This window comes from Anabrus simplex, chromosome 7 (genome assembly GCF_040414725.1).
Source record: "Anabrus simplex isolate iqAnaSimp1 chromosome 7, ASM4041472v1, whole genome shotgun sequence".
NCBI classification, from domain to species: Eukaryota; Metazoa; Arthropoda; class Insecta; order Orthoptera; family Tettigoniidae; genus Anabrus; species Anabrus simplex.
The window spans coordinates 96,570,040-96,581,779 of record NC_090271.1 but is presented as its reverse complement, the minus strand read 5'-3'; positions in this window follow the sequence as shown (position 1 = coordinate 96,581,779).

Sequence of the window (11,740 nt, the reverse complement as noted above, 5' to 3'; positions counted from 1 at the left end):
GTGGATCCCGTTCCAGTCATCGTACCACTTTTCAAATTTCATGGCAGGGCCGACAATCGAACCCGGGTCACCGGGGGTGGCAGCTAATCACACTAACCGCTACTCCACATAAGCGGACATTATTATTATTAGTATTAGTATTAGTATTATTATTATTATTATTATTATTATTATTATTATTATTATTATTATTATTATTATTATTATTATATGTCCGCCTCTGTGGTGTAGTGGTTGGCGTGATTAACTGCCACCCCCGGAGGTCCGGGTTCGATTCCCGGCTCTGCCACGAAAATTTGAAAAGTGGTACGAGGGCTGGAACGGGGTCCACTCAGCCTCGGGAGGTCAACTGAGTAGAGGTGGGTTCGATTCCCACCTCAGCCATCCTCGAAGTGGTTTTCCGTGGTTTCCCACTTCTCCTCCAGGCGAATGCCGGGATGGTACCTCACTTAAGGCCACGGCCGCTTCCTTCCCTCTTCCTTGTCTATCCCTTCCAATCTTCCCATCTCTCCACAAGGCCCCTGTTCAGCATAGCAGGTGAGGCCGCCTGGGCGAGGTACTGGTCGTTCTCCCCAGTTGTATCCCCCGACCAAGAGTCTGAAGCTCCAGGACACTGCCCTTGAGGCCGTAGAGGTAGGATCCCTCGCCGAGTCCGAGGGAAAATCCGAACCTGGAGAGTAAACAGATGATGATGATTATTATTATTATTATTATTATTAAATGTCATGAAAATACATCTTATCCCAGCAGCTGCCCGTTCAAGCGCCAAGCACTTAGCAACGAGTCTTCTTCGATGACGCAATCGTGTTGAGTCCTCTCACTGAGAAACGAAAGTCAAGGTTTCGTTTGCCACATCGTTTTCTCCACATTGCTCCACAGCTTGTACGAGCCGAAGATGTACGTAGATACAAAGGTTAGTGACAGGCAGACAACGGTATACCGATGATCTTCTCTACACTTACCATCAGATGGATGATTCAACTCGTACGTCACGGGGCAAGAAGGAGGTAACTGGCACCAAGGCTAAGAAAATCGAACCCGGTACTGTACTGTTACTGTAGCAAGCAAGGAGTGCAAGGCCACTTGAATAACGGGACATTGCAGAACTTGCACTCGGATTATTATCTTCTACAGCTCAGCGAACAAATTCAGCTACCAGACGATTCACGACACTTTGGTTCCGTAGGCCACATGAAATGACGCTGGGAGGTCACGTATTGGGTGGATGGGTCACGGCGGAATTGATGGCCTTCTGAGCCCAAGCTAGTGGGTCGATCCTAGCTCAGTCTGTTGATATTTGAAGATGTCCAAATATGCCAGCCTCGCGTCGGTAGATTTACCGGCACGATGAACTATTGTGGGGCAAAATTCCGGTAAATCAGCGTCTCACAAAACCATGGAAGTACCATAGTTAGTGGGACGAAAAACCAATATTATAATTATTATGATTTGGCCATGTGGTTAGGGTCACGTAGCTATGAGCTTGCATTCGGGAGACAGTGGAGTCGAATTGCACCGACGGCAGTCCCGAAGATAGGTTTCCGTGGTTTCCCATTTTCATACCATCCAAATTCTGGGGTGTACCTTAATTAAGGCCAGGATGGCTACCTATTTATTCCCAGCCTTTTCCCACGCTTGCATTGCCGAAAACCTTCGCTGTGTTAGTGCGGCGTTAAACCACTAGCAAAAATATATTATTATTATTATTATTATTATTATTATTATTAGTAGTAGTAGTAGTAGTAGTAGTAGTAGTAGTAGTAGTAGTAGTAGTAGTAGTATTTATTTATTTATTAATCCGTTTTCTCTTCAGAGTTGGTTTTTCCCTCGGACTCAGATAGGGATACCACCTCTACCGCCTCGAGGGCAGTGTGCTAGAAGGTGACATTTTGGGTCGTGGGGATACAACTAAGAACGAGGACCAGTACCTCGCCCAGGTGGCCTCACCTGCCATGCTTAACAGGGGCCTTATAGGGGATGGGAAGATCAGAAGGGATAGAGAAGGAAGATGGAAGGAAGCAGTCGTAATGTTCAGTTAGGTACCATCCCTGTATTTGCCTGGAGGAGAAGTAGGAAACCGCAGAAAACCACTTCGAGGATGGCTAAGGTGGGAATCGAATCCTCTCTATTCACTGGACCTCCCGAGGCTGAGTGAACACCGTTCCAGCCCTCGTACCACTTTTCAAATTTCGTGGCGGAGCCGGGAATCGAACCCGGACTTCTCGGGGTGGCAGCTATTCACACTAACCACTACACCACAGAGGCGATTATTATTATTATTATTATTATTATTATTATTATTATTATTATTATTATTATTATTATTATTATTATTATTATCGGACCTTACATAATACGAGTGTTTTCAAATTAATTTTGAATGCACTCTGCGAATATGCTGTCAGTCTTTCTTACATAGCATATTCACCCCTCTTGTTATTGTTTGGTAGAATCATACCTATCTAAGGCCACATCCATTACCTTCCTAGTCCTAGTTCTTTTCCATTCTGTCACTGAAATCCTCTCAATGTTAAAGTGACGTTAGACCACTAGCAAACAAGTATTATTCTTTAATTTCGGTCGCATTCAGTTTGAATATTATACTGCAATCAACGTAACGTTCCTGATAGCTATTGCAAGTAACTTACTGCCAAAAGGTCCATATTTCTGTACTAGTTTAGATAAGCAGAGGAGCAGAATAAGTAGGGACAGTTTTACGAGGAATTTGATTCTAGGATATCGAATGGCAAACGCTTTAAGCTTTTTGCGATTATGTATTTCAATATTATATACTGTACATGTAAACAACATCTTTCCTTCTCATGACAATCATTAGAACACTTAGAACGTCATGGCACCAAAACATTTTAAACATACTGCACGTGGGAATATGAGATCTGGCAGTGCTAAGCCTGTTTGAAATGGAAGAGAAAATGTTTCTACCTGGACGACTGGGCTTGTATTTGTGTGTTAAAATGGGGAAGCAATGGAAGTCCCGGGAGCAAATTCATGTCAATGTCAGGGAAGAATTCATGTATGACAAGGGTGCTTGGGAACGAATTCATCAGATCCCCGTACGTAAGTTGAGTATCGAGAAAAATCTACTCGGCTTATTTCATTATTAAGTCAGAGAGATCAGGACAAATACCAGTCGCCACATGTTCTAAATTTATGAAATATATCGGATTTGAAAAGACGAGCACAAGGGATAGATAAATTCTTATTTTCATTCTTGAAATGATATATGATGATCGGAGGAATTATATGAATAAGACACCAAACTTGAAGTTTCAGATGGTTGTTGCTTCCAAGATCGTAGTCACGTGACGCCCAGTTTTGTGTCGTATTCGAAGTATATTCTCGATTATTCTAGACTAATCTCGATATATTCTTCTTGTTTCGTTATGTCCATTCACAGAGCGCATTGGAACTGGACTGGTTCATTTGCTTGATGACTTTCGCCTTCCTATTCTTCCAAAATCTCTTCATGAACTCAATGTGTTTCCTCTTCCCTTGTTCTGACCACTTCGTACCAGTCCTGCTGCTAGTTTTGACTAAAAATGTGTGTTTATTTAATGAGGTCCTGAAGACTTGGCGATTTCTTATGATGTCCTCCCCGATGTAATTCACTCAGATCTCCTCTTGTCTCCAGCCAATTTGTTCTCATCCTTTGAGAATTTATTACGGTACATTGAATAACCTTTTTGTGAGTCTATTATTCTCCATTGAAATTTTCAATGTTTTTTTCTTTGCTAGTTGCTTTACGTCGCACCGACACAGATAGGTCTTACGGCGACGATGGGACAGGAAAGGCCTAGGAATGGGAAGGAAGAGGCCATGGCCTTAATTAAGCTACCATTTGCCTGGTGTGAAAATGGGAAACCACGAAAAAACATTTTCAGGGCTGCCGACAGTGGGGTTCGAACCCACTATCTCCCGGATGCGAGCTTACAGCTGCGCGCTCTCTCAATGTATTATTATTATTATTATTATTATTATTATTATTATTATTATTATTATTATTATTAAAATTGTGACTAAAAGTGTTTCGTTTTAGCGAATGTAACAGGATCGTGGGCGAAGCTTTTCTTTTGACATTTTATAGCTTCTTCTGCGGCTAGCATGTGGTTACACCCTCCTCCCTTCCGCTGCGTTTCTTACCTGTGTCTTCCTCCTTTGTGTCGTTATCTGTGACATAAAATTTGTACATATGTAGTGGAAAATTATCTCGTCCTCCGTGACACAAACCATTTTAAACTTCCTGCTACATGTGAAGCCTTGCCAACTTCTCTCAATTACTCAATAGCTGGTGTTATAATTTTTTTTTTTTTTTTTTTTTTTTTTTTTTGCTATGGGCTTTACGTCGCACCGACACAGATAGGTCTTATGGCGAGGTGTTCTAATTTATTGGCACTTAAGCTCTATTATCGTATCACTCGTACAAGCATGTCACAATGAATAATAATAATAATAATCATAATAATAATAATAATAATAATAATAATAATAATAATAATAATAATAATAATAATAATAATACCGGACTGAGTACCTCGGACGGTACAGCCTCAGTCTTCTGAACCCAACTTGGCAAGTTCGATCCTGGCTCAATCCGGTGTTATTTGGAGGTGCTCAAATACATCACCCTTATGTCAGTAGATTTACTGGCACGTTATAGAACTCCTGAGGGACAAAATTCAGGCACCTAGGCTTCTCAGAAAACCGTCAAAAGTAGTTACTAGGATGTCAAATCATTAAAATAATAATAATAATAATAATAATAATAATAATAATAATAATAATAATAATAATAATAATAATAATAATAGAGGCGTTATTAGCTCAGTGAAGCTTAGCTTCCCACTCCGAAAGCTGATGTTCGAATACCAGTCGATTCTATGTTGAGATTTTCTTGTCAAAATTCACGTGGCATGAGGAAGGGCTTGCATCCATAGAGTCTGAAGATGCCTTTGGCACCTTGCAGGTCTCAATTATGCAAATGGGAAGTTGAGAAAATATCAATGAGAAGAAGTTATGGATTTTTTTAACCCTTTTTCCTTTATCTAAAAGCGGAACGAAGTTTTGTCATAATTACGATCTCCTCGACATTCATACTGCTTGACTGGTTTCGAAGTACTACAACGGAGAATTTGCTTTACGTCGCACTGACGCACATAGGTCTCATGGAGACGATGGGATAGGAAAGAGTTGAGAGTGTGAAGGAAGCGGTTATGCCTTTGGATTTCCTGTTGATCACCTCGTTTGGTTGCTAACAGTTTTGGTCGTTCAGCGACCGGTCACCAGAGACCAGGTCGACGATGTGAAACGGCTCTAAAGGCACTATATGTAGGACTATGAATTGATTTGATAAGATAGTGAAATTGTTTTAGGTTGTACTATAAAAATCTAAAAAATACGTAACATAGAATTTATGTTTCTAAAAAAAATGTCTAAAATGAAGAACGAGGTCCGGCGGAATTAATAGCCTGATTTGGGTCAGGTCCTACGGCGTCCTGTTGTGAATGCGCGAGCTAAGGATGCACACGCTGCATTGTGGAAGGACTGCCACTTTTAAGTATGACCTTGTGGAGTTCGGAGCATCGAGCATTTGCCGTTGACGCGTATTTCAAAAATAACGAGTCTCCTATCACCGTAGAGCGAATCTTTCGCCGGAATTTCCAGTTGGGCCGACATCATGAAGTCCCGGATCATCGGACGATACGGTGGCTGCAACAATTAAGGACTACTGCATCGTGTGCAAAGAAGGAAAGCCCGGAACGAGGAATGACACAGCGGACCGGGGAGCGAGTGGAGGAGGCCCATCAAGCACTTATCCGAAGTCATCGTCGTTCTGCTACCGGACATATCTTGGTGCTAAGAATGTCAAATCGTTCCCTGCGGCGCATCATCCATGATGACCTGCACTTCCACCCATACAAAATGCAGGTCGCACAGAAACTAAAAGAACAACATAAAGATGCTCGACGAACATTTGCTGTGCGTTTCCTGGAACTTTCAGCAGCCGAGGCACTGATCCCATTGGACATGCTGGAGCGGGTGATGCAAGCTTTAGTTCGCCGCCTGGAGAAATGCGCTGAACGTGATATCGAACATCTGTAGGGTGTGTACTCATGATGATGATGATGATGATGCTTGTTGTATAAAGGGGCCTAACATATAGGTCATTGGCCCGTAATGGTACGAAATGAGACGAAATGTAATGACAATTTAAAAGTCAAAAATCATCCACTCACGTGAATTCGAAACGTGATGACGATGGACGGATGGACGGACGGACGGGCCCGCAATGCCCCACATTCCCAGACACTAGCGTTATACAATAGTAGTACTGACTAAGCGACTGCTTCTAAAGCACAATCCTGAATCGATGATGCTTGTAGTTTAAAGGGGTCCAAAATCCAGGGCATTGGCCCCTCATAATGGTACTTATCGCTAGGAAAGTAGAACCATGGTATTTGTTATGTTTCGGTACTAATCAAAAGTAGCGTAGACTCGCGGTATTCCACTCATTATGATACTACTCACAGGCAATGTAATACGCACATGTAATGCAGACCTGTGGTGGTTCTCACATTTCGTCGCCATTTACAGGCGACGCAAACCTATGGTGTTCCTCACATAGGTGTACTAATCACAGGGACTCGTGCTTTTCCATGGTGCTCCTCACATAGTGGGTACTAATCATAGGCAAGGCAGACCCATGGTGTCACTCATATAGTGGTACTAATCACAGGTACTGTAAAACTCACCCTAATTCACACACTTTCGCTACTAATCACAAACCTCTTGTGTACCTAACATGGTGGTACTACGCGCAAGTGAAGGCGACCCATGTATTCCCCGCGTGGTGGTGCTAATTTCAAACAGTCTCATGGTTCTAATTCGATCAACGCTTGGTCGCCTCTTTTAGTTGGCTCTTACGACAGGCAGGAAATACCGTGGATTTATTCTTCGCCTGCGTCCCCCACCCACAGTGGGATGTGTGTTTGGTCCGCGAGAGCTATTTTATTTCGCTCAAGTCCGCCGGCATGTCGGTTATCCGCCACCTGGGACGCGCCACGTGGGAGTATCGCCTCCCCCCTGCTACGCCAGCGTAGTAGGTTCGTGGACGTTATATTCAAAACCAATGAAATGGTATATATGGTACGTAATGGCATATGTTGTTCTTTATTTTCGATGTATAAATACATATTTTTATTTGTTTCGACGTCCTGTCCTTTTTACATCCTTCTATTAATTCCGCCGCACCTGTATATAGCAGTGTAACGGAGATGGCGGATGTTTCAGCAACTGAAAGGTGGTATACTAGATTGCAATAGACATCCGTGGTCTTGCTGTATATTAATACAGATAACGACTTCACAGTAACTTAATGGAGGTAACGGTTTTCCAGCAGTTTAATGAATAAGATGCATTTTGTAGAAGCCATTTCATGGTGTTTAGTGTTCATAGTAAAAGTAATTTTTTGTTCTACCATGAAGTGAAATAAAGTCAATTAAATTGCATAAAAGTGTAAAAATGTATTAAATAACATGAGAATCAATTAATGAACCCATGGAATAAAATTAAACGTATGTTAAATATTGTAGTAAAATATTTATTAAGGGACAATAACACTTCGTTTATATTTCCGAAAGGTCATCTTGTTCATGATTTAATAATTAACACAAACCTTGACTCCGTTAGTTGCAATCTCGTCGGATAGACATCCTAATCATCACTGTTTTCCCTTGACATGTGAAAGAATGTTGGTATTTCCCTCAAAGGAAACAAATGAGCCCGTCACAATACACCGTAGACTTAGTAACCTTATATCATACCTTTCATTTACTGTACAGTAATTTCTTCACCAAGGAAGTGGTTGCGTAGTTTCGATCACGTAGCTATCAGCTTGGATGCGAGTGACTGTCAGCAGTCCTGAAGATGGTTTTCCGTGGTTTCCCATTTCCACAACAGGCTGTACTTAAGTTAACGCTAAGGTCGCTTCCTTCCCATTCCAAGTCCTTTCTTATTCCATCGTCGCCATAAGACCTGTATCGGTGCGATGTAAAACAAATTGTAAAAAAAAAAAAAAATGTAATTTCTTAAAATTTTAAATTTTTTATTTATACTTTAAGGGATATTTATTTATTTATTTATTTATTTATTTATTTATTTATTTATTTATTTATTTATTTATTTATTTATTTATTTATTTATTTTTATTTTATTTCGTTAGGGCCAGCTATGGACCACGGAGCTTGTGTTTTAGCTGTTTCTTGATGTGATCGTCGTTGTTTGCCACAATTGGTGTTCTTAGCGGTTGGTTTGGCAGCCGTTTCCTTGTTGGTACCTCGAGCTTTTCTTACGGCCCAGTAGTCCTTCATTTTTCGGCTAAATTCAATCTTACGTTCTTCAGACCATTTCCTGGTCTCGTCTTTTGGTCTGTGAGGGATGTTACAAAGGATTTAGTTTTAAGAGTTGTATTATAGTTACTCCGATCAGCTATGTCATTTTGATTTATATGGAGTTCCAAAAGGTCCTTCTCCACGTGCTTCATCCACACGAATCCAGTAGCTTTGCCCTTGTTAGCAGCCTTGAAGATCCTATGGGATAACCTACTTGAGTCCATCCTGGATAGGTGTCCGTAAAAAGCCAGTCGCCTTCTTCTGATGGCATCTATGAGATTTTCTTGGTGTTTATATAGCTCACGATTTGGTTGATACCATCGGCTTCCATCTGGTAAAATTCTTGGTCCCACTATCCGTCTCAGGAACTTTCTTTCTTGTACCTCGAGGGCTCTTAGTGGGGTCTTCTTAGTTAAATATAGACACTCTGCTGCATAGAGGACTGAAGGTCAGATTACTGCATAGTAGTGTCTTAGTTTGACACTCATCGACAGATTTGTTGAAACATATAGTTTTCTACAGGCCTTATCTAGTTTATTTATTTATTTATTTATTTATTTATTTATTTATTTATTTATTTATTTATTTATTTATTTATTTATTTATTTATTTATTTATTTATTTATTCATTCATTTTTTCATTCATTCATTCATTTATTCATTCATTTATATATTTATTTAACAGAGTCTACAACAAAGCAATGCTCCAATTACACTAGAGTGCAGTAAAACGTATAGTGTGATAAAAGAACATAAAAAGAAAGAAAACGATAATTGTAAAACTAAACTAAAGACTAAACTAATAGTAAAAAGAAAAATATAGTCTTGTGTAATGTTACAGTAACATGCACAATCATTTATAGAAGATTATTAAATTAAGATTCAGTAAACTAGAATATTATCTGTACATCAATGGCCATATTGGTTACAAAGAACAGAATGTGCCCGTTCACACGTCCGCGACAGCTTTCAAAATGGCGCCGACTGAAGGTATGGGCCATGTAATCTATAAGAAGCAAAGAATAGACACCAGTTGCGATGACACAGAAGGCCATACACGTCATGGAACGGTCAAGTATTCAGGGTGAAACGGACAGTGGACTGTCTACTGTATTGTTTTACAAAAAAAAAGTAGAAAACTTGATTGTTAAGAAAACTCCATCTTAAATTTTCTCAACGGAGAGTCAGGACGGAATTACCGACCGCGGTACAATTCTTTTAGGAATAACAAAGGATCTAAAGATATATTAAAGGGAAAGCATCGTAAACGAGAAGAAACAAGTCAAATCACCGAAAAATAGCATGGTTGAATCGAGATATTAAGAAGGAATCACCTACAAGAGCTACGAGATACGCGTGGGTGGATACTCAGCGCAGTGATCTATAGTCTGCAAAGGGAGACCAAGCCAACATAAAAAGGATCACACACAAGAAGAGAAACATCTCCAATGATTGAATCAGAATAAAAATAAGTTTTCCTCAAGATCTACAAGAAAGGCAGACAGAGAATAGATGCACTGAAATCATTACCAACGAAATCGAGGATACGTAGGAGAGCCACGAAAGAAATAATAAAATTAAGGATTACAGACGTCAAAAAGGAATTGTATAATGGCTGTACACTGCACTATAATCATCAATTTAGATGCTGACAAGAGGACCATGAGGATGATGTGTTAAGTACACATGATGGACCAAGCTGGGGACCAGTACATCTTGCTATACGACCGAGCCATGATGAGGAAGACGACGGGAAATCATCCGACCGAGCCATGATGAGGAAGGCGACAGGAAACCATCCGACCGAGCCATGATGAGGAAGGCGACGGGAATCCAGACAGCACTTCCGTGATGAAGAAGCGGATGATGTACCAGATGTCCAACGCATGACCTAACCGAAGACCCAACTACATCCATTTGGGAGCAGAACAGCTGGACCAGGGACAACCATGAGCGAGCTAAGTCATTTACAATATTTAATCGCATAATTTTGGTTTGCCTACACATGTACCTTAGGTATGTGCCGATGGGCCAATTAGAGACCGATACATAAGAAATGCAAGTGAGTGTTACCAACGAAGTGTGAGATATTTAATTCCGTAGTTACATGATCTAGCAATATAGCAGTAGTTTCTGATGTAATGGATATATACGTCATCGTATATCGGTCAAAATACACGTATGTAGCGTGAGGTTTGAAAAAGAAGTTTGGAAACAGCTGATCATAATGACATACTGGCAGATTACAGAGATTTCATAGTGGTAAAGCTACAAGTCGACGTCACGATTGGTTGCGCGCGGTGTAAAAATAAACAGATGGAATCACGCATTGTTTTGCTTCACAATAAGGGCATTGAACTCAATCATAGGTTATGATATATAGCAACTTTTAGATGTTTTAAGAAACAGTGTGGTACTTTGACATGGTCGTGTGTTTGGGAACGCGACGAGTTATTATTGAGGCTACGATGTTAAGATATTATATGGATGTTGAAATAAGGTTACGATTGTGCTAACTGGAGGAAAGGTATGAGTTATATAGTGATATGAGAAGTTTTATTCGCACTACGCAGGGGCCATTGAGTGCCTGCAGTTTAAGATATGCCACACTACATTTTTTTTAGATTCGTATACGTAAGATTGCCCACACCGCTGGAGCGACCTAAGCCAAGGTATGAACAGAATTTACTATTGTAGAAGTATGCTTGTGACGGAATCGTATGTCAACTTTAGATGTGTTGTAATGAATATCGGAATACAACGATACGTTTGATAGCTGTATTTGACCAAATGCATTCACGACACCGATATATATATATGAGAGTATGTTTCTGAACACCGCGGCATAGCGCTTGCATAGTAACTGCGTATGAATAAAGTAGCTTGCATTGAAGTAGAATGTTATGGAATATAACGAAGGAAAGGGGCATTGAACCTAAAAGGACATTTGTATGACAGCCAAAGATTATGTTGAAATTAGTTAGATAGCTAAATAGATTAACATTCTCTGTTTGAACTTACATTTTCTCAACGAACTATAGCTAGGGAAAAGCTAGAATAGGAGCCGTATTTAACAGGCACTAGGAACGAATGCCTTAGTTCGTAAGAAGTTATCCATGCACAACGAGAACGTAGCAATAAAACATGAGTTCGGATTTACTCAGATTTACTCAGATTTATTCAGATTTACTCAGATTATTCAGATTTACTTAGATTTACTCACATCTATTCAGATTTATTCAGATTTATTCATACAGACTTGTTCATATGGAATTATGCATTTAAGTTCACTCATATGGATTCATCCGGTTAAATTTACGCATCTAGAGTTA